Source organism: Eleutherodactylus coqui, chromosome 1, assembly GCF_035609145.1.
Source record: "Eleutherodactylus coqui strain aEleCoq1 chromosome 1, aEleCoq1.hap1, whole genome shotgun sequence".
Taxonomy (NCBI): Eukaryota; Metazoa; Chordata; class Amphibia; order Anura; family Eleutherodactylidae; genus Eleutherodactylus; species Eleutherodactylus coqui.
Window position 1 is genome coordinate 482,000,428 of NC_089837.1, and position 18,613 is coordinate 482,019,040.

Consider the following 18,613-nt stretch of genomic DNA (forward strand, 5'->3'; position numbering starts at 1 on the left):
GGCCTTCCCCGAAAATCACTGCAGGGGTGTCAGCGTCCTATTGCTTTCAATAGGGCAACACCATACCCATTAAAATCAGTGGGAAAGCTTTGCGATCTGGAACGGATTAATGGCTTTTCCATTCATCTCAATGGGAAAAATTGATTTGACTTACAAGTTTTTTGGGTTAAGAGCTCCATCACGGAACGAATTAAACTCTTAACCCAAGGCACCACTGTATTATAAAGGGCTTATTCGTGGACATTGTCTTGTTTTTCAAAAACCAGCTATTTAAAAATAAAAGATGACATAGTCACCTCCCACCCCACCTTATCAGTTCCACTGCGCCCCCAGCTGGTCCTCACTTCCAGGTACCATCCCTACAATAGTTCATGGGACAACTGAAGCTAATCACTGACTGATAGAACCTGGTGATTGGCTGCAGCAGTCCCATGGCCCTGGTGTTGGTGATATCATCGCTGGCTTCCTGCACCCAAAAGTGACGGCCAGTGGGCACCGGGAGTGGAAAAAGTGGCTATATCTTCTTTTATTTTGGTACAGCTCACTGAGCTGCAAAAAAATAAGAAAATGATGACCACGAATGAGCCCCTTTAAGTTTAATATGGAGGGGACTGTATCTTCACCCTAAGTGAAGAAAACTGCAGTTGTGCCTCTGGCTAAGGGGTATAAGAACAGAGACTTTGCTGCTTATGCATATGGCAATGACCATAACTAAAGAATGATTACATTGTCTTAGGACTCTTTGTTTGTTGAATGCTTGGAGAGTTAAAGGGATTTTCCAGGCATTTACTATTGATTATCTATCCTCAGGATACATCGTCATTCGATCAACGGGGGTCCACTGATGGCCTGGTCTACTATCAGTGCAGCTGAACCGAATACCCGAATTGGGGTCGGAGTCAGAAGTGGCTCCGACCCCAATTCAGACATCCGGCTCACTTGTGCTGATAGCAGACTCGGGATTCAGCTGACTGGAGAGCTAAACCCCCACAGATCAACTAATGATGACCTATTCATCAATAGTAAGCAAGCAAAAAAACCCTATAACATGGAGAAGCGGGGCGGCTGTGTGGTGGTGACGGGGTTTGGCCCATTTGGGGAGCATGCTGTTAATGCAAGCTGGGTGGCTGTACAGGAACTGGATAAGCTAGGCCTTGGAGACCGGGTTGAGCTGCATATCTATGAAGTTCCAGTTGAATATCAAACCGTGCAAAGGTTAATCCCTGACTTATGGATAAAGCACAGACCTCAGCTCATAGTGCACGTTGGGGTTTCTGGAATGGCCTCAGCTATAACACTAGAAAAATGTGCCCACAACCAAGGTTATTTACGCCTGGACAACCGCCAGTTCTGCCCAGATACTCAGTGCTGTGTGGATGGAGGCCCAGAATGCTTGCAGTCTTGTATTGACATGGATGATGTTTGCAGGAGATCCTCAGCAGCTGGACTAGATGTTCAGTTTACGGTGTCTACAGATGCGGGCAGGTATCTGTGTGACTTCACTTACTATACGTCTCTGCATGAGAGCCATGGGAGATCTGTGTTCATCCATGTGCCTCCATTAGGGAAGCAGTACACGGCCGCACAACTGGGCAGAGCGCTGCAGACCATCCTTGAAGTGATCTTAGACATGGTGGAGCAATCGGAAGACCAAATCAACTGTGACTGCAAACACTGACAACAAGCAAGAGCCTCCATTTATCTAATAGTTTCCGTATATGAGGAGAATGCAGCCCTCTGAGAATCTTACCGGGTGTCCGACTACAAAATGTATTGTTTTTCCTGCTGCTAAGTATCTTATCCTTTCTGAAAGGAGGTGAAATGGCAAGTGTGCCCACTGCCCTGACCAAATGTGATGATTGCCCGAGCCTCCGATGAGGGAAGGGATGATGGGAGTGGAAATATTAGGAGTGTCTTATCATCCGTGGGGAATGTCTAATACTTTATTAATTCTTCAAGAAATCACAAGTTCTAACAGGGATTGAGGACCATTGTAGAGGAGGGAAAAGGCTTGTATTTTATGAGTTTGATTGCTTCCACATTTTGTACAAACCAGCCCGAAGTAACCAGCATCTGGACAATGGGCAGAATTGTGTTGGTAGATGTTGCTGATTTAAAGGAGACCTGCGATATTTGGACAAAGTGTCTTGGTAGCTTACAAATTTAAAATTCACATTAAATGGATTCTAATGCAAAAGAAATCCTAAAGGCGTGCTAGATTTTGACTAGGGACTTCCTTGTTTAACTCAGTTGTTTGTGGGTTTTGTTCTTTCTTCATGATTTTCACTTGTAGTTGCTGATTAAGTAGAATTAGATACATGAATTACATGTGCCGGTAAAGCGACTATGTTGAGATAGTAGTTTTATGGGAAGTGATGCAGTAGAGCGACAGCCTTCCTGATATGACAGTGTACAGCTATTGTGCAGAATGAGCTTTAATTGGCTGACTTAGAAATTATACTCCAAATCATATTGACCCATCTACCAACGTCCAGGTGACCAAGCTCTCAGATGGGTCCTAACACTAATACCAGGTGGTCTAATCTTAACCTGGGAAAGATGGGTACCTACCTCTCTGCTCGTTTGCTCTGGAAATCAATGTGGACCCAGCGGTCAGACCCGTGTTGATCAAAAATGTATGTCTTATAAAGAAGGATTATCTTGTAGGCAGAAAAAAAAGCCTAAAAAGCAGCCAGCCTCAGACTGCCGAATCTTATCCTAGATCCTAGTGATGCTCCAAACTTCTTTGTTGGTTTGACCATATACTCAGTAGTGAACCTGTTAGAGACGCACTACTCCATGGGACTTGCATACCTGTAGAATAGAAGATCTAATAGCAGTAATTGTAGCTATATGATCAAAACTAGAAGATCCTGAGGAGTGAATTGTATAGATTGAGAATAGTATACCTTCTAGCTTTATGGCCTCACACTGACATTGTGTATTTGCTGTGGATCCTGCGACAGAACATCCACGTTGTAGTAGAGTAGCAGCAAACTGGATGATGGTTTCCACACTGTGCAGATGGGACTTGTTAAAGCCACCGCATGTCACTTCATTCTGTGTATTTTCAGGGTATTTCACTTGTTTCAGTCAAAGTGAGGGTTTTTACATGAGTGGGTTTTTACAGCGTTTCTCCCATGTGGGACGCAGCAAGTATGCAATGACACGTGTACTCGCTCTGTGCCGACAATCCCAATAAATTATCTAGATGTGCAAAAAAAAAAAAAAAACCTATAACAAAAGTGATAAATATAATGTATATATCTAGAAAAAGAAAATACGGTATATCTATTTGGGATTTTATGCCAATTAGTTCTCCAAAAAGAAGTAGGGCCCATCTGCAGTCAGCCTTTTCAGGGAATTTAAACCTTGTCGGTACAGAGTAGGGTACTGGTTGGCTGGTTTGGCTTCTGTTCTCCTCCTTTTGGAGAACAGCTACTGTAATTTGCATAGTTTTTCCCATGGAGCAATGCCTGTAATAAGTCTTCATACACCAGATACATCTCTTCAATGAGAAACAAGATTCCCTGCACCCTTGGTGGGAGGAAAAACACTTTATGAAGTGGTTATTAAATTGATTCTCACTTTTGTCTCTTGGCTACAGTCCTGGTAGACCCTCAGAGAGTCTTGAACCACACCCGGTGAGGAGAAAACATACACTTATACATAACAGCAATGTTACGTGACTGTAGCAATTTCCAAAAATAATACACAATACATTTTCCCCATACTGTATACAGCTATTCTTGTTGAATGACTACCACACCCGCTTCAAACAATAGATGATAAATATTTCTAATGCCAAGATGAACATTTAAGATAAATCACACCTAGGAAGTAACTTCCCCAATACATGTATTTATCATGAGAACCACGTAGTAGTGTTGCAATAGATCATAGGATTACCCAAGAATCAGGACGCGTACACAGCAGTGAAATGTCCCCATTATAATCTCTATTAATTCTGATTCATAGATGGCGCTGCTATGTATTTGTAATAGTGGTGGAGACTGCATAATAAGAGGAAATGTTTCATGGATCTCATATGTTGAGGATACAGTAAAACCTCTACTGGCATTGACATCTACTAAGGCCAATTTCAAGTAAGGTCGTTTTTTTTAGCCAAAATGTTGTCTCTAGTAACAATGGTTGCCTCTAATAACACCGGCGTGTGCCGGCCCATGTGATCTCCTGCTCGGAGTCTCCTCCTCCTGCTGCTAATGCAACCCAGCCTTCTCTATCATTGGCGATGGGTAATACATTAGTACTGTACTGTGCAATTGCACTCCAATGTAACAGAACAGAGAACGCAGTGATAACACTGAGGACAGATGATGATGTCATCTGCAGTCCTATGTAACAGCACAGAGAACACAGTGATAACACTGAGGACAGATTATGTAGTAGATGTGACCTGCAGTCCTATGTAACACCACATATAACACACAGTAACATGTTTAATAACATGCTAAATGTTCATTTATTCTTTACAGTAAGTAGTCTTTTATATTCATTTATTATTGTTTTTGGTTTTAAAGACCATATTTATGTTTTTTGGAATGTCTAGAATGAATTATTTGGATTTACATTGACTCCTATGAAAATAATTACCTTGAGTAGCAACGGTTTCAGGTAAAGCCAATTGCTTTCAGACGGATCACCACCATTAGTAGAGGCTTTACTGTATATTACAAAAGTGCCAGTTGGTTTGTTGGTGAGCTGTAGAGGAGATTCCTACAGTAGTCAAGAGGAAGATAGGAAATGTTCTTAAAGAGGTTGTACCAGAATAGCCTTTAATACCTATCCATAGGACAAAAGTCTGATTGGTAGGGGGTTTTATCATTGAAGCCTCCACCAATCCCGAGAATGGGAGCTCCGTTCTCCCCTCTCCTCCTCACTGCGGGCTCTCTGCACCCTCGCAGTGATGAGAAGATTGAATGGAGTGTCAGTCGCACATGTGCAGTGCCACCCATGCATTTTCAAAGGAGGTGTCCTAGATAGCTGAGCACTTGTACTTGGCTATTTCTGTTAGCCTCATTGAAATGAATGGAGTAGCACTGCGCATGAGTGGCCACTGCTTCATTCCATCTTTTCCTTTCTGCGGCAGATGCAAAAAGTCGTCAGTGAGCAGGAGAGAAGAACCAGGTCCCCTTCGGGATCAGTGGAGGTCTCAATGGTGAAACCTCCACTGATCAGCCTTTTTCACCCATCCTATGGATAGGTGATAAGTCTATTCTGGTACAAGTCCTTTAAATTGAAGGTTACCAAAATTGGTTTGTGCCTGAGTGTAAGATATAAAAGGGTATTCTGATCTAAAAAAGTGATGGCATATCACTAGGAAATGCCATCACTTTATGATATGTATTGGGGTCTGACCTCAGAGACCTCCACTGATCCTGAGAATGAAGGCACCAAATTACTTTAGTGTGCTCCCATACTTTTAGAGACACTCCACTTGTTGCAGTTTCCATAGAGCATAGCTGTATTTGGCCTCCATCTGAGGCGTAGATGAAACAATAATATGACCAGTGATATCTTACATTCACTGTCAAGGAATGGTCAAAGTCAGATAATTTTTAAAAACTTTTAATTTTATTTCTTGTCCCCGCAGAGCTGCAATCTTTAGTTGGCAAAAGAAGCTGGGAATTTTAAAGACAGGTGTTCATTCCACGAAGGGGTTCATTCCAATTTTATTGGTGGTGAGAACCTGCACAGAGTACATTTCATTTTACTGTGTGTGTGTGTGTGTGGGGGGGGGGTGCTAACTACTGTAGGGGCCTAGCCACTGGTGGGAAGCATTGGGTCCAGTGAGGAGCAGCTAATTACTGTGGGGCCACGAAGGGAACATTATTTTGTGGTGAGCATAGTATAAGAACTGTTACTTAGGGTCCTAGAGAGGATCATTGCGGTAGAAGCAGGATGGGCAGATACTGCTGGGGGGGGGGGTGCTGTAAGGGGGGCAGATACTGCTGTGTGGGGCCGCTGTAAGGGGGGCAGATACTGCTGTGGGGGGCCGCTGTGGTGGGCCAATACTGCTGGGGGGCCACTCTGGGTGGTGCTGTCGCTGCTGGGGGACCGCTCTGGGTGGTGCTGTCGCTGCTGGGGGGCCGCTTTGGGTGGTGCTGTCGCTGCTGGGGGGCCGCTTTGGGTGGTGCTGTCGCTGCTGGGGGTACCGCTCTGGGTGGTGCTGTCGCTGCTGAGGTGCGCTCTGGGTGGTGCTGTCGCTGCTGGGGGGGGGGGGGGGCGCTCTGGGTGCTGCTGTCACTGCTGGTGGGCCGCTCTGGGGGCCGCTGTTGCCGCTGGGGGCTCATCATTACTGAGATAAGTGAGGGGGAGGCAGTGAGAGGTGAGGGCCTGTGCTATGGGTGTTTTGGGTTTATTAAATACCGTTATACTTTACAATTATACATTTTTGTTATTTAAACTATAAATATCACGAATTTATGGATTATTTTCCCGAAGTGACACACCACCCGAGTTATGCTCCGTTTTTTGGCGAATTTTGACACACCGAGCTCAAAAGGTTGCCCATCACTGGAATAGGACATAACAAGGGAACTGGACTGGAGATCTACTATTACAAAGAGATACGTCTAACCAACAAGGAAAGCATTTTATAGGCTAAGCATCTTTCATAGTCTATCCCACCCACTGGTGGTCAAATTGATATACGGTATAAATGCAAGGCAATGATGTATTATGAATTAGTGCTAATGTTGCCAATGCTATAACTAGTCAAAAGTAAGAAACAAAGCAGAAAATTAAAAGGGGCTTTCACAACCGCCTCATGTAACTTTACATCATGTGATCATGAAGCATGTATGAAGCAGGCTCGAGAGCTGAGTCCGTTCCATACCCAGCAGCTTTCAGCTGCTTCTGACAGCCGTCTGTAACTGCTACGGTCAGAGTTAGCTTTGATCATACCAGTTAACTGTTTAGATGCCGCGGTCAAAGCTGAGCACATGTCTAAACAGACAGCAGGAGGAGGGGACCCCTTCTTGCGCCCCATCGTCACACCCCTTGTGACTCGATCAGGGAGTGCTGACAGGTCCAAATGGCAGCCTACTGAAGGTTCCCTGGGCTGCCATGCATAGATGTCTATCAAGCCAGCACTAAAAATCACTGTATACTGCAATACTTAAGTATTGTAGTATATAGTACATAATCCACATGTATATGAAGCAGCATCAAGGAGTGTCTTCTTAATGCAGGTATAGACTCACATCCAATCGGTCTAGAACGACTTTATTGTGCCCAGAAATAATGACAACGTTCCGACATGTAGCGATTTTTTTCCCCTCACCAATCATGTATATAACTCTATTCAAAAGAATGGTGTTCAAACACGCGTGAGATTCTCTACTATGTGAAACCCACCTGAACATTGTAAAAACGAACCCCCTCTAAAAATGGCGCAATTGTATATACTGTATATATATATATATATATTTTTTTTACTTTTTCTATATCTTATATGGTACATTAAATGGAACCATTACAAAAAATACAAACATTAAAAAAAATGGAAACATAAAAAAGTAGCTCTTGGAAGGCGGGGGACGAAAAAATGAAAATAAAAAAAATGAAAACTCTCTGGTCCAGAAGGGGTTAAACAATTATTTTAGGAATGTAGAATATTCATCAAGCCAACCCATCACACCTCGCTCTATACTGAAGGCATTCTCATAGGTTAACTCTCTAACCTACTTTCTAAAAATACACGTGTTATATTTATCCGCGCTCTTTTCCCGAATCCACTAGAGTGACAGATTGTCACATGTCCTGTCTTCGAAGTTGTGTTCAATTTCTTCTTTTTTTGCCCCCTACTAAGTCCTTGTCTGCTGCTGTCTCACTGAGAACATGAGTAATGGCAATTCAATGCCAGGCTAGGAGAATTACGATAGCTGTCAGTGTCATGCTTGCAGAGTGTCTGTGAAGTCCTTTCAAAGACTCTATATAATATAGTACATTGCATTTCCCAAAGCGACTTGCACTGAGCTGATATAATTGGCAATTCTGGAACTTTGTATAGCAAAAAAATATTAAAAATGTAGGTCTAGTTGAACCAACAATATCAGAACTGTAGAATAGATTAAGGAAATGTTTAAAGGGAACCTGTCACCTCGGGGAACAGCACCGTAGACTAAAAGTTATTGCAGTGTTCTGGGAGGTGATGGGGAACCGGGGGATGTGTTTTTTTTTATACTCACCCGCTCCCTCGTTCCCGTGCTGTCCACTGGCGACTATGACTATGGGAGTGACTATAGGAGTGAATGCACACAGCGGTCAGATTTTCAAACCGGACGTGATCTTCACTGATGGACAGCGCTAGAACCAGGGAGCGAGTATAAATAACTTGGTTTATGGGGCTGTTCCGAGATGACAGGTTCCCTTTAAGTAGTAAATCACTAGTATAATAGATTATCATACACAAAGGTGTTTCAGCATGTTTTGTGCTGACATACCATAACCAAAACTAAGGCCGCCTGCACATGGCAGATGAGGTTAGCCGCCTGAATGGATTGCGCCATTCACTGGGTACAGTGGAATCCGGCTCTGACCCCAGCTAGCGACCCCGCATGCCTGTTTTTTGTCATCTTTATCTGTGAAGTTAAGCTGTATACAGTGCTGATGTCTTCACAAAATAGGGTGGCAGCAAGATGTGATGTCCTGACGCAGAGCAATAAAGCGCCACTTCTTTGACGCAAGGTGCTTCATTTGCATAATGGGCACACAACATATAAAGTAAGATTTTCAGTTTATGGTAAATGGCTTCTTTTAGCTTCAAATGTGTGGACTGCTGTTGTAATACTCGTTTACGTCATGGTGGCAGCTTCAATACTGTTTTTTTTGTGGTGACAGGTTCTATTTAACGTTTGGAGTTTCCTGTATGGAAATTAGACATGTGACCCCGTAGTGCGGTATAAAACCAAGTGAGCGTGTTTTTCGTGGATCATCTTTAGAGTGAATCCACATTAGAATAGAAAAATCAAACTATCTCGAAAACGTTCAATGAAGCATAGTCATTAGAGATGAACGAACGTATTCGGATAGGCACTACTCGTCTGAGTAATGTGCTTTATCCGAGTATCGCTGTACTCGTCTTGAAAGATTCGGGGAGCGCCGCTGCTGACAGGTGAGTTGCGGCGGGGAGCAGGGGAGAGCGGGCGGGAGAGAAGGAGAGAAAGATCTCCCCTCCGTTCCTCCCGGCTCTCCCCTGCAGCTCCCTGCTCCGCGGTGCTCCCCGAATCTTTCAAGACGAGTACAGCGATACTCGGATAAAGCAAATTACTCGGACGAGTAGTGCTTATCTGAGTACGTTCGCTCATCTCTAATAGTCATCAATGCTAGACTAGCTGAGGCCATTAGTTCAAAAACTGCCAACTTTGAGAGGGCTTTTCATGCGACGATGTCCAGAATATACTGAAGAATTGAGGAAAAACATCCAGCGAAAGAGATTCCTGTGAACAAAAGCAAATCATCAATGAAAGAGGTCAGAGGAGGATGTCAAGAATCACTCTTTGAAACAAGCGGCACACAGTCGAGCAAATTGCAACTAAATACAATGGTGGTGTTCCAAGTAACGTGTCCAGACACCTCGTCATTTCTTAAAGGGGTTATCCCAATATATAAAGTTACCCACTATCCATAGAACCACTGGGACCCCCACCAATCAGAATAGGGGGTCCTGAAGTTCCAAGCATGAGTGAAGCCGAGGATATGTGTGCACAGCACCTCTCCATTCATTCATTTCAATCACCGCGTTGGATATTGCTGTGCGCTTACACTTGGCAATTTTTGGGACTATCGTTGAAATGAATGGAGTGGTGGTGTGCATGCACATCTTCTGCTCTGCTAATGCAGGGACCTTTGAGATATGTTGTCATGTGCAGGCAAAATACGCAGTGCCACACCATTCATCACCTTACCAAAATTAATATACATTCATGTGAGCCTGACCCAAGGCTGCTATCACATCTGCAGCAGGGATTTCATTTTCCTGCTCCATTTGGGAAAGGGGAATCCCCTGGCCAAAAGGATCCGTCGCATGATTGAACTGGACAGCATCGAACCAACCCCGTTGACTATAATGGGGTCCATTGGGTTTCCGCTCAGCTGCCCGGCATTCTACCAGAAGAAAACTATTTAACCCAACGAATGTTCCAGCTCAGATGTGAAGGCAGCCTTACGTCCCTATGATGTATCGGCATGTATGGTAGAAACTCTTTGATTGTAAACAGTATTTAATCACAACACAAATTGTCATTGTTTTATATAAATATTAATTTTATTTAACGTAGGAAGCTAAATATTGATACTGTAATTGCCTGAATAGATGTGTTAATATGCTTCAAAAGAAAAAAGTTTGGGCACTTCAGAAACTGCACTATGGTACTTCCAATTATAATCCTGTAGTCTATTATCACAATTATAATTACCATTAACCTTCAAAATCTACTTTACCATAAATGCAAGAAGTGCTGGAAATGGCTGTTTTGCGTATTAAATGTATTAACCGTTGCTTGTGCTGTATACTCTTCTCAAACACTGGCTGCTTTATATTGCAGACGGAAGATTGGCACAGCGTGGCATAAAAGAGAGCCATGCAGTATAGTCTAGCAATTATGCACACAGCGGGTGGTGAGCGCAATACATTTCAGCCACAATTAATAGGAGTCATTGCTGAGGTCTGAAATGTTGCATTTTCCATACTATATTTATAGCGTATGATTATAATGCTACTGACAAGAGCCGCACATAATCACAATGGAGACCCAGCTCAATGGAGGACTGTCAGCGCTTACATAAGCTGCAGAGATACATCAATCCCATTGAGATGGAAGGTCACTTTTGTCCATTATGAGCTTTAACTATTAAGTCTTGTGATACTCAGTTTGCACAATATAGGCATATATTGCCTAGCTAGCTGTTTTAAACTCTAGAGCTCTGCAGTCAGATATATTACACCTCTTTCATATACATACCTATTACCCAGGGTGACACAACAAGAATCTGTTCCCTACTGGGAGTTTGTGCCATTGTCTAGTATAGACTGAAATGAAGGCTTGCAGTCTGCTGGTTCCCACTGTTGTGAGCAACATACCAGCATTGGTTGCTGTGATGTGATGAGGACCGTCTGGCGGGCAGGAAGGCAAAAGATTTAATGGGATTATGGCAGGCAGATCAACATCAGTCTCTCTCCTGTCTGGCCACCAATTTCTTACATGGAGCAATTCCAAAAAGATGGATGGGGCCTGGTGAGCAGCTGGTGAATGACATATTAGTGGGGACCCGGACAGTGATGAAATGGTCCTATCGCCAAAAGAATGCTTGCTGCTTACTTTCAAAATGCTCAGCATTGAAAATCGGAAATCTGTGGTGGGAGGAAATAATTGCAAAGTCAAGAACAACTAACCAATAAACTGATATAAAAGAAGGAGAGTAAACAAATTGCTCAATATGGGTTTAGAGGGTATCAATTAAAATGTAACTATATCATGGAAAGAATTAGTCTAGATCACAGGTCCACCATATTTTCTGGTCCGAGGGCCACATTGTCATATCAAACTACTGCCAATGGCCATAGTAAAACGGAAAGGGGTATTGGTGCTGGTATTTGCTTTTATACCGGCCATGTTAATGACTGGAAGAAAATAATTGTCAGCAGTGAGCACCTACGGCCGGTGTATTTCACTCACCTCATGGCTCCGTCCAGCCACAGCTGCTGTAATCAGAAACTGTGACCCCTGACCTCTCCTCCTGGCATCTGCATTTCTGCACATGTCTTGTTCGCAGCACAGACACGGGGGTGGGGTTAGCTCAGGTGTCAAAGTCTCGGGGCGGCAGCTGGACCAGAGCTATGCAGTGAGTGAAATACTTGATGGCGTGGGGTTCTTCACCCCGGATGGAGGTTAAAGGTGGGAAGGGCAACTATTGCTACTTGGGCCACTTAGGGGATCACTATTATTACTGGTATACTGGGACTACTAAAGTGGCATTATTATTACTGGTGCCTCTAAAGGAGTCACTATTTATACTGGTACTACTAAGGAACACTATTACTACTGGGGGTACTATTACTACTGGGGCTACTAAGGCGGGATACTATTACTACTGGGACCACTAAAGAGGCACTATTATTGAGGATGATCAATGAGTGGAACAGGTTGCCACGCGAGGTGACAGGTTCTTCTTCAATGGAAGTCTTCATACAGAGGCTGGACAGGTATCTGTCTGGAATAATTTAGTGAATCCTGCATTGAGCAGGCGGTTAGACCCGATGACCCTGGAGGTCATCAGATTGATCAGATTCTGATTCCATGCTAGAGCCACTAAAGGGGCACTATTTCTATTGGGGCCACTTAGGGGCTCACTATTACTACTGGGGGCACAATTACCAGTTGAGACCACTAGAATAACGAAGGAAAAAATGTACGTCGTGATAAGCCACATTCTTAACCCCACCCCAAAGCGTGACCCCTCTTTACCTTAGCTGCTATTTTTGTGACAAAGGTGGCAACCCTATTGATGGATTACAGTTTTGTTTCCAGGACTCTCACCTATCAGCAGATTGTAAGTCTATGTCTCCCCAAACAGAACTCAATGCATGCATAAGGGTCTCTCCCTTGTAGATTATGGTTATTGTGACAACAGTCTAGCATTGCACAACTCCAATAAACTGCAATGGAGAGCAGCATGCATAGATAGTCGCCTCCAACTCATATACTCCTTTTTGGAATGCTAAGCAGGAATCACGGGGCCCCTATTATCCTAATATATTGGGGACCAAGAGGTGGCCATACAGAGTACCTTTAGTACTTGCACACCCCTAGATAATCCATTCAAATGTGCAGAGACTGATGAATATATCAGTGTTCTGTTAATACGGTATATACGTGCTATAATAGAGCAAGGGTCCTTTTATCATGACAATATGATCCTAATGATGAGCACCAATCAACGAAATCAACCGTTGTCTAACTGGCTTTCACATAGACTGATTCATAATATACGAGGGATGAACCTACAATGGTAAATCCTACTGTTCATCTCCCCATACAGTTTCATCATTGTTGCAGCTTAACTTCCTTTCATACGGGAAGATCTCCTGCCAACAACAACAATTTTTCGGCTACGTAAAGATATGATCAGCTGAAGAAGGTACCTTTGTTCATTCGTTCAGATGATCATGGGGTTTCACACGGCCCAATAATCAGGTAGAATTCGTATGAATGTTCATGCCCAATCATCAAGCAATGCAAGAGAGAAGAGACCCTTAAATAAGTCAATATCATTAAAGTACAATCATGCTGGAGAAGAAAGTATGGAGCAGCCGAGGAAAACTAACAAGATATCATTGGCTACCTGTGCACTGAAGATATACCCAATGATCGCCAGACACTGTGTACTCCATATAAAGATAATAGTTCACTGGCAACCAAGAATTAAAGGATATCTGCCATTTTGAAGGTCATATTGGTGAACATCTTGTCTTTTCCTGAAACTGACTTGCATAAGTACAGAGCTGACAGTGGCCTCAATTAAATGATGTATTGAAGAATAATTACTATTTTTGACACATTCAATTGTAAGCTATATATATGTGGATATGATTATTCATTCTATGCACTAGTATTTTGTTTCCCTTTTCAATCAGTTTTCCATCTTAGGCTTGGTTTAATACATTTTTTTATATCATCCCTGAGGATCCCTTTAATGTGCAAAAAAATGGCCATAACAGTGAGCCATGGAGGCCACCAACATAAAAAACGTATTTTAATTAACATTTTAAAAAGTGGTGTGACAATATAACATGCTTACATAGGTATTATAACACACACTAGGTCTGTATATCCAACAAATAAATTAAATACAGAGGTGCACATAAACCATTTGTAACCAACCATTAATATCTGGAATAAAAAAGGCCCAATGTCCATGGGCATATTTGAGTTGTGGAATCCACGCAGGTTCCCACAGGTCAAGCCGCCCATAGAAAGACACGGGCATCCGCAGCTGAATTAAAGCATGTAGATGTGTTTTGCGGCCCTTTTGGTCCGGAAAACAAATCGCAGCACACTCTATTTTGCTGCAGTTATCGCACGGACGGCTTCCATTGAAGTCAATAGAAGCCATCCTATCCACGTTCCGTCTGCAATTGAATTGCGGACGGGTCACGGATTCCATGGGAAAGCAGGAGATTTAAAAAAAAAAAGCTCAACTGTGCATGTGCGCCAGCGGGACAGCTGGCACTTCTGCACACATCTGCAGTGAAGACCCGGACAGGTAAGCACTGTCCTCAACCTCAGCCAGGGTTGGATTCTGTTGCAGGCCCTCGCACATAAAAATGCAAGGTTCTTAGCACTTATTTTGATCGAAGCATATAGGCCCATACACTACGTCCAGGCGACCATGCTTATGGACAGGCCCTGACACTAACAGATATCTCTCTTTAGGGCTTGAGCCTCCAATTGATTCAGGGTAGTAGGATAGCAGGCTATAGGGTCCAATTAAAGTGACTTGAAAAAGATGGGTTTCCTACATTTAGCAAACACCTCCTTTGGGCCTAAGGATCCAATGAATGTAGAGCAAGTAGGATACCAAGATACATAGTCTAAGGGCCCTTTTACACCGAATGATGATCGTTTAGATTCTCGCCGGATCGCAGGAATCTGAACAATAATCATTCAGTGTAACTGCAGCCAGCAACTGACCAACGAACGAAAATTAATTTGTCCTTCCCTTTCTGCAGGCACAAAAATCAAATGATGATTGGCCCGTGTCAACAGGCAGTCATCCATCTATGAATGACTGCCTTTTCACTGTGAAAGGAGGCGGTGGGTGGAAGTGATCTCCAGCCTGCCCAGCTTCCATTCACTGAGTGATGAGCACTCCTGCATGAAAGCGCATGAGCAATTATCTCTGGTTTGACTGTCAGGTGCTTAAACGCCCATCATTCATCCCATGTAAAGGACCCTAATCAGGCCTCATGTTCACGGGCCGGTTTGATTTGCAGAACCCATGTGGGAAATCTGCAAATTAAGCCACCCATAGGGAAGCAAGGGCGTCCGTAAATTAATTTAAGCATGTGGATTTGTTTTACGGAAAACAAATCACAGCATGCTCCATTTTTGTGTGGATCCCGCACTGACAGCTTCCATTGAAGTCAATGGAAGTCGTCCAATCCAAGGGAAAGCAGGTGATTTAAAAAAAAAAAACTGTACTGCACATGTCTGACGTCGAGCTGTGAGGAGCATGCGCAGTACAGCGAACCCGGAAGTGGAGGGATCTGCGCGGATGCTGCTGCTGCTGGGGAAATACAGGTAAGCATGGGTCACTGGCTGCAGGCAGAGCTGCATTCCATACGGAATTCCCCGCATGGAATCCAACCCACTTGTGATTGTGAGGTCTCAAAAAGACTTTGGACAGATGGTTGAAAGGCATGCACCACAAATGTGGAGGCAGCCAATAGTCCCCAATTGCAAATGCATCAAAACACACAAGGTCAGCACATCATACAAATAAATAATAATGGCTTCAACATATATTCTATGCATAGTCCATATACTGTATTGTATATAAATGATAAGTGTATCACTAACTGTATTATTGCTTTATTTGAGGAGCGGCACGTGGATTGTCTGGGGAAGACTTTACACTGACAAATGTAAATTATGATGGAATTAAAGTATAAAAGTGAATTATGATTGACTGTATATTCTGCAAATGTCAGTGTTCTACTGGATGCAGGTTGTGTAGTGACTCATACTGAGTGTGCAGCTCAGTAACGAATTATCTCCTCTCTACAGTGCAGACTGCTGAAGCATCTCTGACATTTTCTTGATCTCAGCCAAAAAACTGTCAACTTTGGGCTCATGCACATGACAATGCAATGTGTACGAACCGTGTGTAGCAGTGCATGAAGTGCTTATGGCTCTGTCAGAGACATCATTTGAAAACCCTGGACCTCATTACAAAACCCTTTAATTTTACAAAGTGCCATTCATAATACTGGTATCTTCTTATGGATAATTGGAGCCTTTGGGTCTGGTCTGGCCTGGGGGCCTGGGTGTGACTGCTCTCTCTGTAACATGCCTGGGGTCCGTATTACAGAGCCAGAAGAACTCTGTATTTCCCTGTAAGATGTTTCAATCAGGTATAGTAATCTATCCTAGAAGCAATGAATCTACAGTAAAATACCGCCATACTGTAGCATGCAGTGCTGGATGACCATAATTTTTTGTCTTAAGGATTACAAATAGAGATGAGCGAGCATACTCGTTAAAGCGATTTACTCGAGAGAGAGAGAGAGCATTGCCTTTTTCGAGTACCTGCTGGCTCGTCCCTGAAGATTCGGGGGGCGGGGGTGAGCAGGGGGTTGCGGAGGGGATCGGAAGGGAGAGAGAGATCTCTCTCACTCTCCACCCCGCTCCGCTCCGCCGCCCCCCGCCTCCCGCAGCCCCCCCGAATCTTCAGGGACGAGCCAGCAGGTACTCGAAAAAGGCAATGCTCTCTCTCGAGTAAATCGCCTTAACGAGTATGCTCGCTCATCTCTAATTACAAACGAATCAGTAAGATGAAAACCTCTATGTGCCTCTGCATAAAATTGGCCGAACAGAATGGACCCATAGTATGATGTGCTGACCTTGTGTGTTTTGTTGGTATAGTTTTCCTCAGGTGTGAAAATTGGGTTCTGTAATTATGTTGGCTGGACGCTAAATGGCAGAACTTGACTTTACCTTTAACAATTGTCTTTCCTGGGTATGAAGAAAATGGCTCAAATTTATGGCTAGCCCTAATGCTAACTCTCCCAACGTCTTTCCGCTATCCCTCCCTAACACTGTCCGTCAATTCTACTGTCCCTGACCCCACTATCCATAAGTAGCTTTCAGTTGTTCCTCTCTGAAACACTATCCCTGAGAACAAGAGGATACTAGGACCCAGACAAGAAACTAATTAGAAATGCTGAAATATGAACCAAGTCAGACGACAAAACGGAAAAGAAATTATACAAAAAAAACACAGACTAGGAAACAGACTGCACTAGAAATAACCAAGGTGCAAGACATACTGACTACAAACTAGACTAGACAAAGGCACTCAAATTTAGAACACGGAATACTGCATTAAACATGTCCCAACTATCAACTGCACCAAGCTGCACAAGCAGAAGATACTTAAAGAGAGGCTAGCCAATAACAACTCCTCCACAACCAAGTTTAGGCTGAGCAGTGTGGTCAGCTGATCCTCCTCCAACCAGTCAGCTGTAGGAGCAGTTGTATAGTAACTGTCCCAAGAAACAAACCAGAAAGTAAGAGATAATGATACAGCAGATGACCTCCTGCTGATCATAATATGATCAGAATTACATAAAGATTACGTGTGCCATTATATGAGCATTTCGTCCCTGCAAAATACAGGCGGAGGTACACTGATTGCAGCCGGCACCTGGACTTCTCAGTTTAAAAGACTATGGTGAGTCGAAGGTGTCAGCTGCATTTGGTGTTTCTCCGCCTATGTTTTGTAGGAGCAAAAACAATATCAAGTAATAGCAGTCTAAAGGAACATTTACACCAGCCGATGATCGCTAAAAAAATCGCCAATCGGCGATCGTTTTAGCGATAATCGGTGCGTGTAAATGTGCGTCCATCGTCCGCTTTTCAGGCACTGTTAGCGGATTGTTAAATTCAGTCTAACCTAAAAATCGTCCTTCACTTTTATCAGTAGTTCTCCACGGGGAGTGCTGATAGCATTGTTTCCCCGTGGAGAACAAAGGATCTGAGCGCAGATAATAGCCTAGGCTATTAACTAAGTTCAGGGAAGGCTTCATTTGCACACCTAATTGGTATTTAAGTAGCTGAGTAGCTACTTAAATACCAATTAATTTTTATGCAAAATGATCGCTCAAATCTGTCACTCAAACTGTTGTTTAAGCGATCTTTGAGCGATCATCGGCCCATATAAACCAGCCTTAAGGGCGTTTTCACATGACAGTTTTTGTGTTCAGTTTTTTGTGAGCCAAAACCAGGAATGGGTCAAAAATATGGAAGAACTGCAAATCTTTCCATTATATCTTCTCTCCACTCCTGGTTTTGACTCACAAAAAACTGAACACAAAAACTGTCATGTGAACGTGCCCTAATGCTTCTTTCACATGGGTTACAAAATCTCGCTACAAAATGCATGTATGTGAAGCCCATGGTTTCCAATGGGTTCTTTTACATGAGGGATGTTTTGCCAATTGGAAACCATGGGCTTCACATACATGCATTTTGTAGTGAGATTTTGTAGCCCGTGTGAAAAACTTAATGAGATGGTAAAACCAAACAAATTCCAGCACACAAACTGTTCTGAATCCAAGTGACACAATGTACCAACTGCAACTCGGGAATGGGACCGGGTGATGTCACGGCGTCAGCCCCGCCCCATGAGACCTGCTCTTCAGTATCTACTTGCTGTCATTTTGGCACTGGCCACTGACAGGAACATTTTTCTGCATGTTTATGGGCAGATTGATTGGCTAATAAGTGGACAACTCAGCCAATCGGCTTTAGTCTGTGTATATTTATTGAGGCTCCTCCTCTTAGAGGGTGCTGATTATTCACTTGGT

At 43.4% G+C, this 18,613-nt stretch overlaps 1 pseudogene; it reads left to right on the forward strand.

Moving 5' to 3' along the window:
• The first annotated feature begins 1,048 nt into the window (after window positions 1–1,048).
• On the forward strand, window positions 1,049–1,678 carry LOC136613586 (pyroglutamyl-peptidase 1 pseudogene; annotated as a pseudogene).
• The last annotated feature ends 16,935 nt before the right edge of the window (window positions 1,679–18,613 follow it).